Below are 21,687 nucleotides of genomic sequence, written 5' to 3' on the forward strand. Positions count from 1 at the left end.
TATGTTTTCATAGGTGGCAAATTACACCTACAACGTAGCGTAGCATTAATGAAACTAGTTATAACAACAACATAGCATTAGTGAAAACTTGAAATGCAATGGTAGTAGCGTTTGGCTGCCACAAACTAGAATGCAGGAACATGACATGTATGAAACTTGAGATTGTGGGAAAATAGTCACTATCTGTAGCAGTGCTCAACTTGCATAGAGGCAGTTAGATTGACAGGAGAAACAGCGGAAGAAGAGCTCAAGGATTATAATTCCTCTGCTTGGATGATCACAACTTGCACAGAGGCAACAAGGCATGATGACTAAAAAAATGAATCTTAATTAATGGCTACTAGTAAAAAAAGGTGATACTACTAGTATAAAACACAAGAAAGACACCACTTATAAATCCCTGAACATAGATGAACTGCAAAAAGAATATTCAGAGTTCAGTACACCAAGCTCCAATATAAACTGCTGACTATGATTGGTGATCGCCCTACTTCAACCTCCTGATGGCTACTACTTGGACACAAAGTTTTTCTCTAACTTAGCAAACCAACAAATCTCCTTGACTTCACTCTTGCTTCAGAGCACACACCAACTTTCCTAATTGACTGCCAAGCTGCCCCTGCCTCCGCCGCTCCTCTGCTGGTTTAGCTCTCCTTCTCACCTAGTACCTCCTAATTTGCAAGCAACTGCAATGCAACAACCACTGACTCTGTGATTGATCCATCTATTTCTCCTGCCCTCCTCACTCACCCTCCTCTATACAAACAAAAAATCTTCTTAGGGGGAACCAATTAAGTAATGGAACTGCTTAGGATATTAAGTAATGGCCGACACCAACTCATACACGATGCCTAAATCCAGTGCTTGTTTGACTTTACTGAATTACCAACGCATGGCACACAACACATTTATATTTTGTCAGGTCACACAACACTTGTTCTGCAAATCTTAGTGAACTTTTGAGTGCATTTATCACTTGTTGGAGTATGCTACAGCTTCTGCAAATCACAAACTCCTTTAGTTTTCATCTCAGTTTTAGCTAACACTACAGTTTCAGCGAAGGAGTCATAACTGAATAACAGGCACTATAAATGAATTTGATGGCATCAAACTAAATTTTCAAACTCACAGCAACAAATTGAACAATGAGTATGCCTGAAGATTCTTCTCTTGCAAACCCCCAACCCTAGCTACATAATTCTACAACCCCCTTTCCTTGTCCAAAATTCTCCAACCCCCAACCCTAGAACACATCAGAAGGAAATCAAGAGGGGGAAGATGGGGAAGCGGCTCGGGTGCTCACTGGGGAGGTCGAGGGCGACTCGGGGTAGCTGGAGCTAGTCAAGGCGGCGCGAATTCGGCGTCGAGCGGTGGCGATGCTGGCCGAGGCGGAGGAAATCGGCGGGCGTCGAAGGGATGGCTCGAGGGCGTCCGAGCTCGTCCGGGTCCTCGTAGTCGAAGAGGAAGACCTCCTCCTCGTCCTCCTCCTCGTCCTCCTCCTCGTCCTCCTCATCCGGCTCGGGGCGTGGGGGCGCGGGGGCGGCGGTGCGGGGGAGCTGCAGTGGTGGGAGGCGCGGGGGCGGCGGCGCGGGGGAGCTGCAACGGTGGGGGGGCGCGGGGGCGGTGGGGGTGGAGTCCGGCGGGGGTCGGGGCGATGGCGTCGTGGGTCAGGTGGGCGCGCGGGTGGAACTGGCGAGGGAGAGGGGCGAAGGGGATCCGGCGAGGGGAGGGAGGAATTAGCTAGGGGGAAACTTACAAATGGCGCACCCTGAAGCGGTGCGCCATTAGAATGTTTTTTACATAGCAATGGCGCACCCACGATCGGTGCGCCATTACTAATCTTGTTTTTTATATAGCAATGGCGCACCCCGAGGCGGTGCCATTAGAATGTTTTTATTATTATTATTTTTTGTTGCATCTAATAATTTTTTAGAAAATGAATATGAATATGAAACGGTAATAATGTTTTATAAAAACAGTAATAATTTTTTAAAAAATATCATCAAATTTATTATTTGAAAATGTCATCAAATTTGTTATTTGAAAATATAATCAAATTTGTTTTTTTGCAATTTTAGTTGCATTCATTTGTGACGGTGGAGCGGGCCAGGGAGGGTGCGGGGGAGGGTGCGGGCGGTCGTCGGCGGCGGTGGAGCGGGCCGGGGATGGTGCGGTGGGTCGTCGGCGGTGGTGGAGTAGGGGGAGGGTGCGGTGGGTCGTTGGCGGCGGTGGAGCGGGGGAGGGTGCGGGGGGTCGGCGGCGGCCGGTGGAGCGGGGTAGATGGTGCGGGGGGTGCTCGATGGCGAGGGGGACCGGATCTGGCGAGGTGGGATAGCGATCGAGATGGAGGGGGATTGAGATCGAGTGTCCATGAAATTTAAAAATATTCATGAGTTCAAAAAGTGCCCATGAAATACAATCGAGAAATGAAGGCTACAATTTAAATACAATCGATCTTAGCTAGCTATCTGTTCACAATCTTCTTGCCCTTATTTTTCGTAAATGGAGTTCTTCTCTTGAACGGACGTCCTTTAGGTAGGGTGGTCCTGCTTCTTCTTGTGGTGTATGCTGATACTTCATCGTCGTCGTCATGTTCCATCTTCGGGTCGCCGTACTTGTCGAAGTCTTGCTCATTGGCGACTCCATCCATTCCGATGATCTTCCTTTTGCCTCTCCTCACGACAACACGACTGGGCTTTGACGGTTCGTAATGAAGAAGCATTGGTCCACTTGGGAAGCCAGTACCCATGGCTCATTTTTCGCGGTGACGTTCGCGCCTGCGGTCTTGGATTTGGCTTCGGGTATAACCATGGTGGTGAAATACCGGTCTTCTTTTATTACGCTCTTGTCCCATCTGACATGGAACATCGGGACCTTCTCTCCAGCATAGCTCAGCTCCCAGATCTCCTCGATCCTTCCGTAGTATCTGTCCTTGTCATTACCGGTGTAGGATTCCATCGTTACCCCGGAGTTCTGATAACCATCGCTCTTCATGTGCTTGTCCTCGGTGTAGAATGTGTAGCCGTTGATATCGTACGCCTCATACGTCATCAGGTTGTGCTCGGCGCCCTGTGACAAGGCGAATATGAGTTGTTCTTCCGCGGAAGAATCCTCATGTAAAGGGTACGACAGAAGCTTCTGCTTGAACCAACGCGTGAAACATGAGTTGTGCTCTTTGATTATATCTCCGTCCGTCCTCTGTTGGCCTCGGTCATTGTACATCTTCTCAATAAAGGTTTTGTGCTCTACCACCCAAGGATCGACCACGTCTATGTGTTGTAGCGCGACTAGGTTTGCTCTTTGAAAGTCGGCGAGTCGACCATCGAAGTCGACATGCATTTCACGGCGACCCTCCCGGTGACCCCATCCAGCAAGCCTGCCGAGGTGCCTATTGACGGGCAGACCAACGGGGTTCTCGATGCCTAGATAATTTGTGCAGTAGGAGATGCACTCTTCGGTCAGAAAGCCCCTGGCTATGCTTCCCTCTTGACGTGACATGTTGCGAACGTATCCTTTGATGACACCATTCATCCTTTCGAACGGCATCATGCTGTGCAGGATCGTCGGCCTGAGTTGGATGATATCCTCCACGATATGGACCAGCAGATGCACCATAATGTCGAAGAATGCGGGCGGGAAGTACATCTCAAGCTCGCATAGTATCACCACGATCTCTTCCTGTAGCCTTCTGAGTTGCCTCACGCCAACCGACTTCCGAGAGATGACGTTGAAAAAGTTGCATAGGCCAAATAGCGTTTCATGGACGTGCGCGTCCATGATCCCACGGATTGCAACTGGAAGTATCTGCGTCATCAGCACGTGACAGTCGTGAGACTTCATCCCGCTGAACTTCTGCTTCGCTGAGTCTAGGTATCTGCTTATCTTCCCCGCGTAACCGTAAGGAAGTTTTACTCCTACGAGGCAGGTGAAAAACTGATCGATCTCCTCCTGACTTAGAGTGAAGCACGCGGGAGGGAAGTCATTTCCAGTCTTCTTGGCCTTTTTGCCTTTGCGACGACTTTCCGTGTCCTGCTTCGCCTCATCATCATCATCATCATCATTAGCGTGAAGCTCCTCCCTGATGCCCATTGATTTCAAGTCTGGCCTTGCTTTCAGCCCATCTTTGGTCCTCTCTGGCATGTTGAGCAGGGTGCCAAGCAGACTCTCGCACACGTTCTTCGTGATATGCATGACATCAAGGCTATGAGGCACACGGTGGATCTTCCAGTACGGCAAGTCCCAGAAAACAGACCTCGTTTTCCATACCTTCAGCAACGGCTCTAGCACCTTTCGCTTATTTCCCGGATCTGGCGCCTTTTGCTTCTTTCCCGGCAGTGGGCAATCTTTCCAATTTTTCAACAACTCGTCTATTTCCTCGCCGCTGCTCGTACGCGGGCGTCTTCGGGGTTCGGTTTCACCATCGAACAGATCCTTGCGTTTCCTCCACAGGTCATCGTCGCGAAGCCACCTTCGATGTCCCATGAACACGGTTTTCGAAGACCCGTGATCTCTATCTAGCTGGCGATATGTTGTGTCATCCATGCACCTGACGCATCCAGAAAATCCGTGGACCACCTGCCCCGCGAGATATCCGTAACCGAGATAGTCGTGCACCGTCGTGAGCAGTGCGGCTCTCATAGGGAAATATTCTTTCTCTGTGGCGTTCCATGTATTGGCTGGCGTTTTCCACAGCGTGTCTAGCTCCTCTTTCAGCAGCCCCAGATATAGATTGATGTCGTTCCCTGGTTGTTTCGGCCCTTCAATTAGCATACTCATGTGAATGTACTTCCTCTTCATGCACAACCAGGGGGGAAGGTTGTACATCCACACAAACACAGGCCAGGTGCTATGTGTGCTTCTCTGGCTGCCAAACGGATTGACTCCATCGGTGCTCGCGCCCAGCACGATGTTCCTTGGATCCTTCCCAAATTCTCGGTGTTCGAAGTTCAATGCTTGCCACTGGCTCCCATCCTTAGGGTGACTCAGCATCTTGTCTTTTTCATTTATCTCTGGATCATTTCCGTCATCTTCTCGCTTCTTCTCCTCCCTATCCACGTGCCAACGCAGGAGCTTTGCTACCTCAGGGTCCGCGAAATACCATTGCAGATGAGGAGTGATCGGAAAGTACCACACCACTTTTCGAGGAGCTTTCTTCCTCATCTTGTATCGAGTGACGCCGCACACCGGACATATGGTAGACTCCGCGTGCTCGTCCCGATAAATGATGCAATTGTTCATGCACACACGGTATTTCACGTGCGGTAAATCCAGAGGACACACGATTTTCTTCGCCTCCTCGAAACTGGTCGGGCACTTGTTCCCCTTGGGAAGACGTTCGTGCCAGAATGACATGTTCTCGTCGAAGCATGCGTCGGTCATTTTGTGTTTTACCTTCATCTCCAGAGCCATGAGCGTTACTTTAAGGCGGGTATCCTCGTTCCTGCATCCTTCATACAATGGAGTAACCGTGTCTATCTCCAGTTGATCCAGCTTGGCTTTCTCTCGGGCGGCAGCTCTTGTGTTATCCGTCTGCTTGAGAAGCAGCTCTTGAATATGAGGGTCCTGCACCCAGCCCATCGATGGTCCATCGTCATCTGCTCCGCCGGCATCTTCATCTTCATGATCATGCCCTTCGTCTGCTCCGGCATCTTCCTCATCATCATGTCCGGCATCTTCTACATGATGACTGTGTACAGCATCACCGTTGTGATCATGTCCTGGAGATTCTTCGTCTTCTCGCCCGCCCGAGCCGCGGTGGTTGTCTTGCTGCCCTTCCTCATTTCTTGCCCGGCCCCCATGGACGACTTCATAGTCATCTTCATCACCTTGCCACCGATAGCCATCCATGAAACCACGCAAGAGCAGGTGGTCCCACACCTGCCCGGAATCCGGGTCCGCAATAAGGCTCTTCAGCTTGCATCTTCGACACGGACATCTTATCTCCGTCTCGTTCTTTTCAAGCATCTCGGCCTTCGCGGAGCTCAAAAACCTATTCACGATGCCTTCGGTCATCGTGCGGACCATGGTCTCCTGCGGGGTAGAGCAAAACGATATTTTAGAACCAAGAAAAAATTTGGCATGACTTTCCCGAAAATAGGACCGAAAAGAATGCATAGTGCCAAAATTCTCGCCGAAACAGAAATGAATCAACATTCCGGCAAAATATTGGCAACTATCGCATTTCAAATACCTGTACCTGCAAACACAAACATATATGCAACACCACAAACATATGCGACACCACAAACATACATAGATCTAGCTAGGCCATAAAAAGTGCATGTGCACGTTGTTGGAGGGAGAACAACATAAAGATAGCTTCCCCCTTACTTACCTATCAAAAAAAGGTAATTTAACCACTTAATTTGGATGAATTTATGGTGCAAATGAGGTGAGGAGGAGGAGGCAGCCGAGAAAAGCTTGGAGGAGGAGGTGGAGAGAATGAAGTGTGGAAAGTGAGTGGGTAGTGTGGCTGTCCAAAATATCTAGCTCGTCCCAGGTTACTAATGGCGCACCACCAACAAATGCGCCATTAGTAACCCTGGTTACTAATGGCGCACCTGCTGGTGGTGCGCCATTAGTAGTTTTGCCAAAAAAAGACTAATGGCGCACCAGAGAACAGTGCGCCATTATTACTAGATTAAACTAGTAATGGCGCACTGTTCCCTGGTGCGCCATTAGTAGTTTTGCAAAAAAATAAAAAATAAAAAAATATAGTAGTGGCGCACTATGAGGCTGGTGCGCCATTACTATTTAGAACTAGTAATGGCGCACTGTGCCCTGGTGCGCCATTAGTATGTTTGGAAAAAAATTGTTACTAATGGCGCACCGTGTGTCTGGTGCACCATTAGTGGCCATTCCATCTATAGCCCTTTTCCTAGTAGTGACACCCCTCAAATAAAACTAAGCACACCTGAAATTAAGCTAAGCAACTAATATGGTAGACACTGCATTAGGACCACCATGACTAACGACACTGCCACCTTACTCAGACTCCTCGTCCACGTGCTCGACTTCGCCCTTGTCCGTCTTCCTCTTGTCCGATACTTCTTTGCTTGAAGCGCACACTTGGCTCTTGCTCTTCATCCAACCCTTGTAGATATTGAAACAAAGGTAGCCATCCATTGCAGCGTAGTGGATGTTGTCTATATCTAGTACATTCCACTACCATACACGATGAAACTTGGGTGGAGGTTTCTTCAGTTTACTGTACGAAGGATGAACCATGGCTCCTGCCAGGGTCAGCATTGAAGGCTGATCACGGGAGGGCACCAACCCATTCTTCTGGAGCTGGAAGGGGTTGCCTACAACTAGGCCTATCCGACCCAGGACTGTTCTGACGTTTATAAAGTCTACAGTAACGAATTTTACTAGGCCGCCCTTGAGAAAGTTCTTAAATTCCTCGCACTCTACGTCGGCATGGCATATGTGGTAGACCAAGCATAAGTCATGGACGGAAACCTAGATCACTGCGGGCTTCATCTTCTCTTCCTCCTTTAGATTCTTCTCTTTGTCAAGGGTTGTGGTGTACTCATTTGAGTTTTCGAACATGCATCTAAAGCGAGCAAGGCACCCTTTCACCGTCGCGGAAGAACGGGTGTAGATGACGTCGAACTCATCGCCGCTGATGGTTCTAACCTTATACTCACCGCTGATCATGGAGATTTGGGATGCCATGGATTTGGGAGGAGGGTTAGGATTAGTGGAACTACCGTAATGTGAAAGGACGGGACGACTAGGAGCGAACTGCTGTAATGTTAAAGGATGTCCGGGGACGAGTAGGAGCGAATTGCCAGCGGTTTTTCGACTGTAAAAATGCTGAGTGGGTCATGCGAACGGCACGGTAGTGGCTTGCCTGGTGGATAAATGGATTCATGCACAGTACTGGGGGCCCAATTAGATGTCATGTCTACTCGACGCCCAATTAAATGGCTTTCAATGTCATGTCAAGCGTCGGGAAAATTACAGCTGATACGAAGCTTCCCATTCTCCCATGATACGGGCTTCCGAGAGCCCTTGGATCTGAGATCGAACGGTTGCATGGCGTGATTCTAGACCTAAGGGTGAATATCCTATCCTGGAGGGTTATTCTACAAATTTCTAGCAACTTAGCATGCGATCGTTCAATCTCATATCCAAGGGCTGCCAGCAGCCCATATCATGGTCGCGCCTACAACGAGCGTCGCCTCGCTCACGCGGTCGCGCCCTTGGTGATTTAACATGGTGTGTTTGGCTATCTGATGTTGGCATGTCATACATAGTCATCACTTAGTCACTCATACTACAACAAGGTTAGCTATAAGGTTGGCTATAAGAGTATTTTTTTACTTCTCTCTATCTCTTTCTTCGTAGTATTTATTCCATTTGCCAAGGAGTGACCTCTTCCAATGAAATGGTGCATAGATGATGTGCTAAGGGCATTAAATGGCAACTCAAGTCCCCAATGGATAGGTGCTTAGTTTTTTGTTGCTATGTTTGCTTCATTTAGTAAGCTATAGACTCAAAGTTGTCTTTTCACCTAGGTACACGCGCTTAGCACCGTTTCTTCCTGGGGTCACCAAACTAGTCTCTCTCTTCTTACTCCCTCCGTCTAGGTTAATAAGTCATCTTAGGTTGTGCACCGTGACCAAGGAGGGGAAAATGAGAGAACTTAATGTTTATTTTCTAATTAATAGCATTGCATGCAATGAACTAACCACTTCATGTTATGTTTGGTAGTCTCAAGTCATTAAAAGCATGCACACATACCCCACATCTCTTATTGGTTGATATGCCAATAAACAAGAAATGATGCAGAAGTTAATGCACCACACCTAAGTGTTTTGGGATTATTTGGTTTTTGTAAGATGACTTACACACCTAGACGGAGGGAGTAATTACCTTGCCACATTAGACTGTATGCCTATGTGGCAGGCTTAGCACCTGTACGAGCAAGTACAATAGTGGGCTATAAGCCCGCTTACATGGAATGTTTGCATATGTGGAGGAAAGAGGCAAGGAAAAAGTGGAGGAGTGGGCTCTCATGCAAGAGCCAACCTCTACATGGTGGAGCATTGTGAGAGGCACCTGTATACCATGGAGGTGGTCAGGAATCGGGAGACTCACGCCGGTTGTAGCACCGCAATTAAAATGATAATGGCAAGTCAAATCACGGGGCCCCACCTGTCCAGCAGTAACTCGCTGTCAAATCACACATCCCTACGTTTGCAGCAACCTACTCCCTCATATTCGCGTCGCACCCCAGACGGTCTGCCGGTCTGCCACGTCGCTCTCGAAATGGAATGCGCATCATATTGCATTCGCACACACATGTGCGACCGCAATCGAGAACCGAACATAGGCACACTCCCCGGCCCCACAAGTCAGGTGAGTTAATAGAAGAAAGAGCCGAGCGAGAGTACTAGAGAAGTGTTGTACAGACATTGGTGCCTGGACGATCCCTGCATGACACGGAAGATCAGTTCGTCCATGCATGTGACCAGACTCTAGTTGACACGCCTGGATCGGCTATCATCTACATATTGTGCAGGCTGTGTTGTACAGGGTTGTAGATCTGATGAGAAATCTAAAAAAAGGTTCTTGTCATCTCGCAATATTAGGAGTCATGTGCTTCGGATCACTGCGAGGGTTAAACTGTGACAACTGAGTTCCTCCAAGGCGCTGGTCATTGGGGGCACATGCACGAAGACTACTCGGCTGCCATCTAGGTCAAGCCGGCTATGTTAATTAGGACATCTATCGATGGACCCCTTTTCTACGAGTTTTATCTTTAATTTGAGCTTTGATCCTTGTCTAGTTTGTCCGTCGGGATTTATGTTGTCTCCTTTGGGCAGTGAGGTTACGGTTTCTTGTCATGTGGCAATTTTTCGTGTTACATGTTATAATCCAGTGCTTCAGATCAAAAGGACGACAACTGCGCCTCCGGGGCACGTGCATGAAGACTTCTCGATAGTCATTGACGAGGTCAAGTCGGCTCTGGTAGACAAAAGAAAACTAGTACTCCACTATATAGGCAGGAGCCTCCGCGCTTGCTTGCTAGTTTTGCTTTCTTCACACTGTCTCGTCCTCTCTAGATCTAAACACGACAGCGGTGGCCACACTCTCTCTCTCTCTCTGCTCACCGCTGGTCACAAATCCAGCCTGATCCTCTGCGCCGGGGAAGGTGAGAAGGTGCAACGTTCAAGCGGTCGTCCTCGGCGACGGCTCTTACCCACTGCCGGCTCATCCCGATCAGCGTGCCTTGCCGTTCTCTCCCAAGCACCGCTGGCTAGGCAGGGCCTCCGACCCCTTCTTCCTTGCTGTCGTAGTGTAGGCAGATCCGGCCTCCTGCCGCCCACCTAGCGACACCCCGGCGACCCTCAGGTATAACTTCCATTGAAACCTGCCTTGCTCTACTTCCCGAGCTCTTGACATCGCTACATTTGTATCTTTTAATATTTCTCAGGCCCCCTCGTAGATAGGATCGATCGGCTGTTCGAAACCCACCTAAATGTTTATTATTAGGAGGTAAAACTAGTTCATGCACTCGAATTTAGTACTACTTGGTTCAAACAAGGAAGAAAGGGGGTGGGGGTGGGGGTGGGGGAGATTTGTTACCTGGATCTAGGACTTGCTCTAAAGAGGAAATAATGGGGGCGAAAAGTAGCAGAGACTGGCTATCCAACTGGTCTCTTGGTCTAATAGGGAAATAAAGGGAAATGCAGTACAAACTCAATATAAACCCGATCTATTGGTTGAAAAAGGAAAGAAAGTGGGGACTGGGGGACAAGTCAATAGAGTAAGTCCAGCACTAGATTTGCTAGCCTCACAAAGTATAAGGTGGCTATACCAAAAAAATGGGACCAACCCAGATATCATGTTCTGATGTTTGTTGCCCCGAGCCACTCTTATGTAATGCCATTGTTAAAATGTAGCAGTCGCATTGTTAAAAGTAAGGACACGTTAAACCAATGTTGTTTTCAATGTAATGCCTCCAGTAATATGAATCAATGGCACTTTTTTCATGGCGTGCTAAATTTCCCATTAAGATAAGTTGCTTCTTTTCGTTAGAAATGAAACTGTCCTGGTCTGCCTACTGTCCCGTGCCCAAATACCAACTCCGTAGCAGCTGTTAATGTAATGTTGCTTGTAAAATGAAGCAATGGCACCATTAAAGTAATGTCGTATTTAACGGTTGTCATAGATAATCCTAATGCCCACACTAATATCTAGCAATGTTGCTGCTTTAGAAATTGCTACTGTCCTTGTAGGATTGCCATTCAGATAAGGAACATGCATCTTTTCATTTGATATATGTTTCATCACTTGTTAGTCACCCACCTTTCCACCTTTTTTGTGCAAACAGAGATATACATTTCACGTTTGATCTTAGTTGAACTGCACAGATGATATCCAAATTATAGTTGAACATTCCAGGAGCTTCACAACCAACCTTGATGTTGCTAAATTTTATTGCAACTAATGAAGAAGAAGCTCTGTGGGTTTCGTTTTCTGATGGAAATGTAACCGGGGCTGGAGCCCTTTTCTTCAAAAAATGAAGAAGAAGCTGCTAGCTCATGGGACATTGCTTCATTTTAGGTGAACTGCACCAAAAGTTCCCATGAATTGAATCATCCATGTTTGTGACTGGTTTCATCCCTTCTACAATGGCGTTGACTGCAGATATGGTTTCCATCATGAGGTATGTTCCTTTTTTGTCTGACCGTTTGCCAAATATCCTGCATGTTGAGTCTACTCTTGTGCTAGTGTTTTGGCACTGCCATGATAAAGCAGTAATGTTATTATTTTGCACCTTAATCTAGTGCCCAATTGATTTGAGACAATGTGTTGGCACCGCTAGTGCCACTGATTTTTTTTATAAATCGAAAGAGGGGCTTTCCTTTGATTTCATTAAAGAACCCAACCATAGAGAACCATTATCTGACAACATCTCAGTGTAAATGGGCAGTTATGCAACTACTACTCGAACGGACTGAGTCCTAGCAGGAGACAAGTTCGCCACATAAGCTAGCAGGTAGGGGAACGCAGCACTAGCTCGACCAAGTTTGGATTACAACCCAAATGCTAGACAAAAACATCAGGGGGGAGATAGGGACTAAAAGAGACAGCTTCAGCATCCCAGTCTAAGCACCCCCGGCCTCCATCCTTGTGACACACGGTACACCTCGTTTGCCACCTGCTTGACCCTAGTGCCACTGATAAAATGAAGTAATAATACAGTTAAAATAGAGCGAGTGTCCTCTCTATCATTTCATTTCCAAAGTAGATAAAGAAAGTGCTTCTCTTTGTTAGTATATTGTTCATCTACTAGTCCCATTGTTAATGTTTAAGCGTTTCTGCAAACTGGGGTGCTTAATTTTAGTTGATCTGCACAAAAATAGAGATTGGAATGTCTCAAGGCCGCTCCTTGTACTACCGTTGTACATTGATGTTCATCATTGGCAGAAGGTGTATCGGGGAGACTTGGGCCGATTTCCAGTATGAGGCCTACCGTATGAGGCGTCGCAGCACCCACCTCGCCCTCGCAGCATGGCATACTATGATACTATCGTAATATTTTCTTCTATTTATTAGTGTATGTTTCATCAACTAGTGCCACTATAATGTAATCACACTTTTTCATTATCTCTGCAAATAGGGTTATTAGCAGGAGACAAGTTCACGACATAAGCTAGGCAGGTAGGGGGACGCAGCACTAGCTCGACCAAGTTTGGATTACAACCCAAATGCTAGCACAGAAACATCAGGGAGGGAGATAGGGACCGAAAGAGCCAGCTTCAGCATCCCGGTCTAAGCACCCCCGGCCTCCATCCTTGTGACACACGGTACACCTCGTTTGCCACCTGCTCGACCCTAGTACCACTGATAAAATGAAGTAATAATACAGTTAAAATACAGCGAGTGTCCTCTCTATCATCTCATTTCCAAAGTAGATAAAGAAAGTGCTCCTCTTTTTTAGTATATGTTTCATCAACTAGTCCCATTGTTAATGTTTAAGCGTTTCTGCAAACTGGGGTGCTTAATTTTAGTTGATCTGCACAAAAATAGAGATTGGAATGTCTCAAGGCCCCTCCTTGTACTACTGCTATACACTGATGTTCATCACTGGCAGAAGGTGTATCGGGGAGACTTGGGTCTCACTACTGGAATCAGCTAATTTGCCATCTACCAGCTCCTTGCCGTCTGCTAGCTAACGGCAAAGAAGCTCTTTGCCATCAGCTACCCAAAAGCAGACGGCAAAGAAATGGCAGACGACAAAGAAGCTCTTTGCCATCTGCGAGCTCTTTGCCGTCTGCCAGCAGACGGCAAAGAATCTTTGCCGTCGGCTGGCAGACGGCAAAGAGAGAGGTGGCCCCCACCCCCCGCCCGTTTGGAAAAAACTTAACGCCCCACCTCTTTGCCGTCTGCCAGCAGACGGCAACGAGGCAAAAGGGCGGACGGCAAAGAGTGGCGGACGGCAAAGAGGAGACTACCTAACGGCCCGTACCCCCCCGCCCGTTACTCTCTGTTCTCTCCCTCTCTCTCCTCGCCGATGCGCCCCGCCACCACTTCCCACCCCACCGCCGCCGCCGCCGCCCGCCGCGCGCCGCCGCCCCCACCACTCGCCGCCGCCCGGTCGCCCCACCACCCGCCGCCCCACCGGCCCCCACCCCGTCGCCACTGCCGCCCGGCGCCGTCGCCCCACCACCCGTCGCCCCCGCCGCCCCGCCCCCCCCCCCGTGCCCCACAGCCCCGGCCCCCCCGCCGCCCCACCGCCCCGTCGCCCCCCGCCCTGGCGCCCCGGCCCCCCCGCGCCCCACCGCCCCGGGCCCGGCGCCGCCGCCCCAGGCCGCCCCGCACCCCTCCTCCACCGGCCACCTCCTCCACCGCCCCGCCCCCCTCCTCCACCGGCCCTGCCCCAGGTGAGCTCTACCTCCTCTTTTTTTCCTTTTCTCTGTTTTTTTAGTTTTAGGTTTATGTTTAGTTTAGATTTAGTTTTAGTTTCAGGTTTAGTTTAATTTAGATTTAGTTTTTTCCTTTTTTTCGGTTTTATTAGTTTTAGTTTTATGTTTAGTTTAGATTTAGTTTTAGTTTTAGTTTTAGTTTTAGATTTAGGTTTAGGTTTAGTTTAGTTTGAGGAAAGAAGAAGATGAAGAGAAAAAGAGGAGAGGAGGAGAAGAAGAAGAGGAAAAAGGAAAGGAAGAAGAAGAAGAGGAGGAGGAGAAGAAAAAAGAAGAAGAGGAAGAAGAAGAAGAAAAAAGAGGAGAGGAGGAGAAGAAGAAGAGGAAAAAGGAAAGGAGGAAGAAGAAGAAGAAGAAGAAGAAGAAGAAGGAAAAAAAGGAAGAAAAGGAAGAAAAGGAAGAAGAGGAAGAAGAAGAAAAGGAAAAAAGAGGAAAAAACACCGACCCGACACGGCACCCCGACCCCGACCCGGCACCCCGACACGACACCCTGACCCCTAGATCCCGACCCCGACACCCCGACCCCGAACCCGACACCCCGACCCCGAGCCTGACCCGACACCCCGACCCCGACACCGACACGGCACCCCGACCCCGACCCGGCACCCCGACGCGACACCCCGACCCCGAGACCCCGACCCCGACACCGACACGACACCCCGACACCGACACCCTGACACCACACCCACCCTTACCCCAACACCGACACGGCACCTGACCCCGACCCGGCACCCCGACCCGACACCCCGACCCCGAGACCCCGACCCCGAGCCTGACCCGACACCCCGACCCCGAGCCTGACCCGACACCCCGACCCCGACACCGACACGGCACCCCGACCCCGACCCGGCACCCCGACCCGACACCCCGACCCGAGACCCCGACCCCGACCCCGACACCCCGACCCCGAGCCTGACCCGACACCCGACCCCGACACCGACACGGCACCCCGACCCCGACCCGGCACCCCGACCCCGACACGGCACCCCGACACCGACACGACACCCCGACCCCCGACACCTCCCGAAAAGGTGTTCTTTAGCCTTCCAGAAGCCAACGGGGTCATATATTTGTGAATTATTAGTTTGGTCATATATTTTTTGATTTTGTTATGAAAAACATCATATATAATTGTGTTGATCGGGTAGTTTTAAATGTGCAGTTGTTTCATCGCTGCGAGGTTTGGTGTTCGACGACCTCGCCGTCCGTTTGACGAGCTCTGCCCCTTCGTTCGTGGGTGAGCACAAATGACATGTCCTCCTCCCCCATTAATTATTTGATCTATTCCGATGAAACTTGATAGCTAGCTATATATGTGTCTTGAATCATCAGTATGCATAACCAATATGTGTCTCCCGTTCGAAAGCGTCATAGTTCTAAATATGCATGCATTTGCATATTTATAACCTTGATTCTTTCGAATTATCCAACGCTATCCATGGACAGCCCGAGTATGTTTAGATTGGGTTCATTTTCCCATATGCTTTGCTCCGGATCCGACGCATAAATTTCGTCAGTGCCTCCCCTGTTGTTCTCCGGGTACACATCCTCTCTGTTTATTGCAGAGACGTGTATCAGGAGAACAACGGGGTGGTGCTGCCGAAATTTTGCGTAGGATCCGGAGCCATAGCATGGGAAAATGAACCCAATCTAAACATACTCGGGTGGGATTAGGACCTATCATTACCTATTAGAGTGTAGGTTGCATGGACGTAATAAAATTGACAAAGTAGATCAACTGATGAATATATACATGGTGAATTATATATATAATATATATATATAATATATTTGTTGTGTGTCTAGTAGCTCTGAAAGTCAAGATGAGTGATCGTGCGTGGATGTACACCGGTCACACTGGTCAGAACAAATGGAGCACTGAATGGTTCACAAAAACCAAGGGGTTTGTGCGAGCCGCATTTGCAAATGGCCAGAGGAAAACCTGGTGCCCCTGTTTACGGTGCGGCAATTGGGAAAAGAGGACAGAGGCTGAAATGGGCAAACACCTGCAGAAGAGTGGTTTTACGCCCGATTATACGGTGTGGACATTTCATGGTGAGTCTGCCCAACGTGACCGAGCTGAGGTGGATCGTCGTCGCACCGACGAGCATGGTACCGGGATGGAAAACATGGTGCAAGACTTCGATGATGCTCGGGATTCGGACGAGGAGATGGAGGAATCTGCAAAGGCCTTCAATGAAATGTTGGAGTCTTCAAAACGTCCGCTCCATGAGCACACTGAGCTTTGTCAGTTGGATGCCATCTCACAAGTAATGGCTCTGAAGGCTCAGTTCAACTTGGGCAGAGAATGCTACGATGCAATGATGACAGTATTTGGACGCTTTCTACCCAAAGGCCATGTAATGCCTGCAAACCTGTACCAGTCGGACAAAATCCTCCGTGCACTGAAGATGCCCTATGATAAGATACATGCCTGTGAGAAAGGATGTGTCTTGTTTAGGCTTGACTATGCGGACTTGAACTATTGTCCCATTTGCAAGTCTTCCAGGTATGTTGTGGTAGACAACGGTATGGGTGAGAAGACACAGACCAAAATCCCCGTTAGTGTTCTTCGGTATATGCCAATCGTACCAAGACTTCAACGTCTTTTCATGGTCGAAGAGACGGCCAGACAGATGACATGGCACAAAACGGGCAAAAGAACCGAACTAGATGCAGATGGGAATCTGATGATTGTACACACATCGGATGGTGTTGCGTGGAAAAAGTTTGATGAATTACATGGTGACAAAGCGGCAGATCAAAGGCATCCTTGAGTCGGCATCAGCACGGATGTGTTCAGTGTGTTTGGTATGACAGCAACCCAATACAGTTGTTGGCCCGTATTTGTCTTTCAACTCAATCTCCCCCCCGGACAGATTATGCAAAGAAAGAACATTTTCCTGACGTTGATAATTCCAGGGCCCAACTATCCGGGGAAAAATATGAATGTGTACATGCAACCGCTTAAGGACGAATTGCAAGAAGCCTGGGATAATAGGTTCAAGACATACGACGCCTATAGCAAACGGAACTTCATAATGCGTGTCTGGTACATGTACTCGACACATGACTTGCCGGCGTATGCGCTATTCGTTGGCTGGTGTGTGCATGGAAGGTTCCTGTGCCCCACATGCGAGGGAGCTCTTGAGTTTCGTTGGCTTCAGGCCGATCGCAAGTTTTCTTGCTTCGACATGCATAGACAGTTCCTAAATCCTCGCCATAAGTTTAGGAAAGACAAGAAGAACTTCATCAGAGGTAGAGTTGTCAAAAACTCTGCACCACCTGCATTGACAGGCCAACAGACCCTGGATCAGTTAAACGCTCTCGAGCCAGATCCAGAGCATCCAGGGTACTTCAAGGGGTATAATTCTAAGCACGCCTGGACTCACAAAACATGCTTATGGGATCTACCTTACTTCAAAGACCTCCTTGGCCCACACAACATCGACGTGATGCACACTGAGAAGAATATCGCCGAGGCACTTTTTGGTACATTGTTCGGCATAGATGGGAAGTCAAAGGATAATACTAAGGCTAGAGTCGATCTGGAGGCGCTATGTGATAGGCCGTTACAAAACATGAAAGAACCGAAAGGAAAGCAGAACTGGACGAAGCCAAAGGCATGGTTCAATCTTGGAAGGCCAGCTATGAGGGAAATTATCTTGTTGGTGAAAATGCAGTTGATGTTCCCCGATGGGTATGCAGCGAATCTACAGAGGGGAGCCAGTCTTGATAAATTGAAGATATTTGGTCTCAAGAGTCATGATTGGCACATATGGATTGAGCGGGTAATGCCGGTGATGTTGCGTGGCTTCATCCCTGAGGATGAATGGCTAGTACTGGCAGAACTCAGCTATTTCTTCCATGTTCTTTGTGTGAAAGAACTATCGCCTGGTGTGCTAGAAGAAATGGAAGAGTTGGCGCCGGAGTTGATCTGCAAGTTAGAGAAGATCTTTCCACCGGGCTTCTTTAATCCAATGCAACATTTGATTTTGCATCTCCCGACCGAGGAAAGATTGGGGGGGGGGGGCGTGCAAAATCGTTGGTGCTACCCAACTGAGAGGATGCAGAAGACGCTTTGACAAAAATGTAAAAATAAACGTAGAATTGAAGTATCGATGGCTGAGGCATTCATCACTGAGGAGGCGGCAAACTTCGTGACAGCACACTACGAAGCCAATAATCGTCATTTGCATAATCCGAACCCTCCGTACAATGCCGACGACCCTAAAAAGGGTGGATCCAACCTCAGCCTATTCAAAGGGAATCTCGCACCAACCAGTGTTTCAAATCCAGTATCTTTGGATAACGAACAATGGCAGACCATTTCGTTGTATATCTTCAACAACCTGATGGAAGTGCGGCCGTACATCGAGTAAGTTCTCGGTACATAGTTTCGCAACTTCTATTTCCTTTGAACTGCTCTTATTCCTGGATATTTCATACAGTTGATACGTCGCCTTATTCTCGTATGGAGCGGTGATCCAAAAGGATTCTGTCGAAGAGTATGAGCTTCTCGCAAAGCAAGGAGGCGGCTTTCCCAGTTTCATCTCTTGGTTCAAACAAATGGTAATTTCTATTAGACTTGTAGGCTAATTTGTAGGCGGCTATCCCGGTTTCAGTCGCTAATTTGTGCGTAATGCAACGATCCTTTCATATTAAACTTGTAGGCTAATTCAGAGTCTATGGACGCCGAATTGAGACAGGTCGCTAATGGTTTTGACTATAAGGTCCGTTCATTTGACAAATACGACATCAACGGGTATCGCTTTCGTACCTATGGCAAAGAGCTATCTACGGCCGACCGAAAGTCTACAAATTGTTGTGTATCTGCTATCGGCGAAGGAGGTACCGAGTATTATGGGAGAGTTGAAGCAATTTATGAACTTCTATTCCATGCGTGAAAACCCACCGAATGTCGTAGTCTTCAAATGTTATTAGGTTTCAGCCGAAGGAGACTAGAAGGACTCATGAACATATAGGGCTAGTTGAAATCAATAAAGCACCCATTTAGATGTTCCTGATGTCTATATTACGGCTCAACAGGCGACCCAAGTATTCTATCTACCGTGGGCCTGCCAAACTAATCCAAATCTGAAAGGTTGGGATGTCGTTTATGAAGTGCCGCCACGTGCTAGACTATCTCCCCCAAAGGAAGAGGATTATGAACCTCACATTAACCCAGACACATATGAAGGAGAATTCTTCCAAGAGACACGTCTTTCCAAAAAGCGTTTCAAGAACCGCTATACATCACCCCAAAACATTGAAGTAGCCAGCGACAGTGAATCCGACCATCACCCCCAGAGGAGGAACAAGAAGAGCCGAAACAAGAAGAGGTTACTGCTGGAGATGACCTGTCATTGCTTGACCGATTACGTCAAGGTGGCTTCCACATGTTGATGCCACTGAACCCTATGAGCCCGTCATTGATTATAGGATGATGATGATTATGCATTTATTGATGATACTGATCGAGATTATTAGTAGTGTCAGGTATTAAATTTTTTTATGTTGTACTTGATGATGATACACTTAAGTGATACACATATTATTATTCATGTCGGTCCTTTTTTTTATGTTGTAACTAATTTCGTTTACTGTTTGTCATGGCAGGTGTTGAAAGATGGGTGGGCGCTGGTCGGGAGCGCGCCAAGGCCCCTTCTTTGTCGGCGCGTGGTCTGAGGTCTTCCATTCCAGACGCACCTCTCCGCGAGCGTTTGCTGGACAGTATGGCCACACCGCCGGGCCCTTCTTCGTCGACCGCGGTGCCCAGCAGGGATGAGGTAGGAAGAGAGGAGGTGGGGGCACGTGGTGCGCGGGAGAGGAGGTAGGGTGACTGCTACGGCGCCTTCCTCGCCGCCACACCCAGCTGTTTCACCCGAGCACGTGACTGCTAGGGTGGACTCGTCGAGGAGGAGGCTACACGGACTCGGTCCACGAGCCTCTGGTCCACGGGTCTTGGGCCCACGAGCCTCGGGTCGACTGGCCTTCGGCCCCAGAGTTCGGCCCACGAGACCCCGGAGGAGCACACGTCCGGATGGGGTACCTGGCCGGATTAGCCCGAGGAGCCGAGTGGCCATGCTGATGATGGCGGGGAGCTGACTGATCTTGAGGAGGAGGGGGGGCACCGTCCACCAGCGTGGTGCTACAACAGCTCCGTACGTGCCGGCGACCGCGAGCAGAGGTGGTTGATTTTCCCTGATGGGGAGAGGTACGTAAGTGCATTTAATATTTTGTACCTTCTGCATTCACGTTTCTTCAAATAACTAATGCGTTGGCCTTGTCATGCTGCAGGGGGTTGGGACCACCATCATAGTGTCCGCCGGCCCAACTCCGTCCTTGGAGTTCTTTGCCGGCAAAACTTCCCGGGGTTTGTCACGTTGCCTGGTGAGGGTCGGCTTCCAGAGCTTGGATTGAGCTGGAGCACTACGTGGCTGCCCCGGCCCCGCCGGATGAGATTATCGACGGTGTCGTGTGCAACACGAGGGGCAGACATAGTGATCAGAAAGTTCTGGTAATTTCTCCTTTACACATTTAAAATCTTCAACTAGCTAGTTATTAATTGTACTAATCAATATTGTCTCATTTGATTGCAAGACATTCTACAGGTGTGAGGAGGGATACGAGGAGGACGCGGCACATGTTATCGAGAACGTCTGCAACGCCTACTCCAGAACTTACGGCACGAAGGCTCCGGGTGCGGGCTGTTCGAGACTACTACACCTGCGTGGTATCAAGAAGACCAAGCCGGCGTGCCGCGATAAGTTCCTGAGTAAGGAGCAGTACATGAAGGTAATCTTAAGGCCTTCTACTTAAGTTCCTTCATTTAGTAATTCTTAGCCGTAGCGCTCAAGTTTCTATTTGCTAACTTAGGCGCCTCCGAGATGGTGTGCGGATCGGATGGATTGTTGGGAGGTGTTGGTCGATGAGTGGTGCTCAAAAGAATGGCTAGCCCTCCACACCGAGGCCAAGGACAAATGTGCCCAAATGGAAGGTGTGCCACACCATCAAGGCAGCTCCAACTTATATCAGTTCGGGCGCAACTGGGTATGTGGTTTGCTTCATGATTCATGCAATTCATTCATCATGCTAGCTTGAGCCCTTTAATTACTAATTTACATTGTTTCTCTCTTTCAGGCACGCCACAATAAGGTGGATAAGGTGCCAGAGGTGTACAACCTGTATGCCATGGCCCACACTGCCTCTTTCAAGAAAGTCAAGGCTTTCTCTCAGTCTGACCTCGATGATGCAAACAACTTCACCAAAATCTCCTCCCACAACAAGCTCGTGAGATATAGAGATGAGGGGAAGGCGAGGAAAGGGGAGGACTTTAACCCGAGCCAGGGTCCCATTGATCCAGAGCTGGTGATGATATCTGGTGGCGGGAGGTCCCATGGCTCCATAGCCATTGGAGATGGACTTATCCATTGTCCTAGCACTCTCCCGGAGATCAAGGCGCGCCAGTCGAGCTCCGCTCCTGAGATAAGGCCTCGTGAACGGCCAGTGCAACTCGCCATCAAGGTTAGTGATACGTACTCAGTTATCTTTCTCCATTACATTGTGTGCGCTTCCATCAATGATTACAAATGGTCATGTGAGTGGTGTTGCAGGCTGCTATACAGAGTGAGAGAGATAGAATGGAGAAACTTCTGGCGGAGGCGGCGGAGAGGCAGCGGGAGTTGGAGGAGAGGACGACAAAGATGATGGAGGAGGAGAGGGCACGGAATGACATGCAGGCAAG

The sequence above is a fragment of the Triticum aestivum genome, chromosome 4D, assembly GCF_018294505.1.
Source record: "Triticum aestivum cultivar Chinese Spring chromosome 4D, IWGSC CS RefSeq v2.1, whole genome shotgun sequence".
NCBI lineage: Eukaryota > Viridiplantae > Streptophyta > Magnoliopsida > Poales > Poaceae > Triticum > Triticum aestivum.